The following is a 3,702-nucleotide window of genomic DNA, read 5'->3' as shown; positions in this document are numbered from 1 at the left end:
CCTTCTTGCTTGTATTTTTGTTTTAGTATTTTTATTATTTGTGTTGGGATGTATATCTCTTTGCATTTAATTTACCTAGAGTTCCATGAGCTTTCTGGATGTGTAGATTTATACATTTCATCAAACTTAGATTGTTGTCTACTATTTTTAAAAAATATTTTGAACATTTTCTGCATCATTCTCCTCTAGTTTTGCTAATGTCCTTACAAATATCTTGCTGCACTTAAATTTCTCTGAGGCTCTGTCATTTTTTTCTTCATATTACACACTGTATTAATCTATCTTCAAGTTTATTGCTTTTAAGTTTTTGTCAAGTAACCAGTCTGAGCCCCTTTCTGTACTAAAGGCAGTGTCTGTTGCCTGCCTTTTTAAAAATGTATGGTCACACTTTTCTGTTTGCATGTCTCATAATTATTTTTTGAAAACTGGACATATTGGATAATTTAGCAACTTTATTATTTTTTATTTATTTATTTTAAGCGAGGCAACCCTTGGTTGACCTCACAGATTGCAAAGACCTTGTCAGCTTACGCCTACAGCACCTGGTCTTCCTAGGTGGTCTCCTATCCAAGTACTAACCAGGCCTGATCCTGCTTAGCTTCTGAGATCAGACGAGATTAGGCTTGTTCAGGGTGGCATGGCCGTAGATTTAATTTAGCAACTTTAGATACTAATCTTCATTTCCTGGGCTTTCTGTTGTTGTTTGCTTGTTTATTTTCTTAATGACCTGGCTAGGCTATTTTATTAAAATATATTTCTTCCACAATGTAAAGACTCTGATATCATTCCACAGAGGACACAGACTTGGGCATGTGTTATTGCCTTTGCATGAAAGTGGTTTTAGCAGGGCTTCCTTTGACAGTCTCCTTTCATTTAGAGTTTTCTGCTTCTGTTGGTGGTACATGTAACTTTAATTACAAAAATTACTGGTTAATTGTTCTATAGTTTTTGACAATGACAAAGGCATAAGTTGCTTCTTATCCAATTAAAATTAGGATCTTGTGCAGGATAGTTTTTGAAACCAATCTTTGAGGTTAGTTCTATCCTCAAAGGTCTTTTCTTAGCTGTTTCTTTCCATGATTCTCTCCAGTTAACTGTCTGGACCATGGTTTATCTTATTGCTCTCATGGGGCTACAAATCTACTTATATTGGCTTAATACCAAAAACTCCATTACTTTCAAGGCTCAACCTTCCCTATGCTCTGTTCCATATTATGTTGTTCATTTGAGAAAAGTACCAGACTTTTATTTTCTTGTGGTCTGCCTCCTCCCATCCACCAAGAAAAATCTTGAAGCCACTGGCTTGGAGCTGAGGCAGGGACTGTGGTCTGCTTGTCTCAGAGAGATATTCTACTTTACTGTCAGGGTGCTGGGTATGAACAATAGCCTCTGTTCTTCTCAGATTTTATCTCCTGCTGGAATCCTCTTCTTACAAGCAAGCTGGGGTGAAGATGATCAGAACCGCATTACTCTCAGCTGGTCAGGCCTCTACTTTTTCAGTGGGGCTGGCCTTATCTCTCAGACACACTTACCTAGAACTTAGCCTAGGCAACATAAAGCTGTGATCAATGAGAAATGCCTGTGGCTTGCCCCTCCCAAGCAGGTACTGTAACCCTAGATGGATGTTATAGGATAGGAAGCCTCATCTTCCTGGCCACATACACATAGAGTGGGACTTTCATCATGCAGAACTGGCGGGGAGCAGAGTGAACATGTTGTAGCTCAAGTGCCACAAACTAGTCTTACCAAAATTTAGTAGATTTTCTTAAATAAATGTTTATTTATTGCATGATAGTGTGACAATTTCCAGAGATTTTACATGTTGTTTTTAAATAATTTTAAGCAATTATGGTTGTTTCACTGGGAAGCAGGCCCTTAAATCTCCTCAAACCACTATTGTTGACATTGTATTTTTGATTGAGTGTGTGCATTTATGTGTGTGTTGCAGAGTGCACCGTTGGACTCTTTTATTTCTAAGATTATTTTTACATATGGTAAATGGTCATGGTAGTGATTTACAGTACTGATATAAAGTTTTCTTTTTAAAAGCAAATTAATTTAAACTATTTGTTTCTGTAATAGAAAGATTTAGTAGTGATGAAAATCATAACCCTTACCAAAGTAAAGAGAACATCAACATACTATGTTAAATTGGGGAAATAAAAAAAGCAAATGAATGGTTCTAAAAGAAAATATCTTTTTAGCTCTGACTCTAAACATGGATGAGTAGTAGTCATAGCACTTTTACTCATCATCAACATTTATATTCACTCCTAGCCTCAGATTTTGTTTTCTAATATTCTTCACTAAAAAAAAAAAAAAAAAAAATCCAGGACTTCCAAGAAAAGGGCAGTAATAAAAACAAAGAAGTTGGCTTAAAGGAACTCTACTGGGAAATTTGTAATAATTTGAATATTAAGGAGGATAATAGTTATGGCTAATTACAAAAATTTTGAAAGGTTAAAAAGTTGTCATACAAAAAAAGGATAAAATAAAAAAATTGATTTTATTGGTTTGAATAGTAGACAGATGTTATTATATGTGGGCATTTTATTCTTCTAAGTACATATCTGCAAAGCACAGATATTTACTTTTTTGTATCTGTGTAAATAGAATTTGGTAAATATAGGATACTTGGAGTAAGTCAAATAGTTCTAGATAAATTGGGAGCTGTATCAAGAACTCATTAAAAACTAATCTGTAAAATGGATCATATGTATTCTGGTGGCTTATCAGTTAGAAAAAGATATGTTGGTTAATAACCACAAATTATCACTTACTATCAAATTTTAGTTTGTTTCAAGATATTATGTGTCAAATAACCTATACTCCTAAAAGAAGTCTAAATGTGCAATTAATTCTGCATCACCAAGTATATAGCAACCTCCAACTGACACTTCTAATAGGAATAAGATGCTTTTAAGGCCTACATTTGTTTTTAATAATGTAATAAAATTAGTAAATGTGTTATGATGGCAGAATAATGGCAGGTAAATATAATATGGTAGTGAGACAGCCAGACAATAATAGGAAAACAAGATTTCAAGTGAATATTATTCTAGAAAAAGGTTCTAATTGGCAAAATACTTAAAAGTAAATAAAAGATGTGGACCCAAATGCTTTATCAACATAACTAGTTAAGATATGGAAAGAAACTCAATCTGACATTATAGAGCTCAAGTTTGAGTCACATTTGAGAAAAGCAGCTACATTTTGCACCCAGACCAAGAATCCATTAATTTATAATCCAGGTCCTGAGATAATATCATTTATCCTTTTTGTCTGATAAAATTATTACAATATTACGAAAATATCTGAATAAGTTTAAAAACAACCTTAAGAAGGTATCATATGAGGATGACTATAGGTAAGTATAAACACAAGTGCATAAATAATGAGGCAATGAACTAATTCCATGATGCCTATAATTTAGAATAGGTTTTAGAGGGAGCACAGTGAGCACAATTTTTTTTCAGAAAATTTAGATAATAATTGTGTGTATATTTCACTTGTTATTTAAGGTAGTTGAAGCATTTAAAAGAATCAGTTATTCTGAATTAGTAAATGTGACAAATTGTTTAAGAAAAGTTTATTAATATTATGAGTCCATCCATGTCTAAATAAACTTGTTCAACATTTATTAAATACAAATGTAATAAATTATTTAATAAAGTACAAATGATGAGTATTTTTCTTTATGAA

At 32.9% G+C, this 3,702-nt stretch overlaps 1 pseudogene; it reads right to left on the bottom strand.

Moving 5' to 3' along the window:
- Window positions 1-530: 530 nt before the first annotated feature.
- Window positions 531-649, bottom strand: LOC112482532 (annotated as a pseudogene).
- Window positions 650-3,702: the final 3,053 nt, after the last annotated feature.

This window comes from Pteropus alecto, unplaced genomic scaffold (assembly GCF_000325575.1).
Source record: "Pteropus alecto unplaced genomic scaffold, ASM32557v1 scaffold135, whole genome shotgun sequence".
NCBI classification, from domain to species: domain Eukaryota; kingdom Metazoa; phylum Chordata; class Mammalia; order Chiroptera; family Pteropodidae; genus Pteropus; species Pteropus alecto.
Note: the sequence above shows the minus strand (reverse complement) of the source record. Positions and strands in the feature narration are given on the sequence as shown.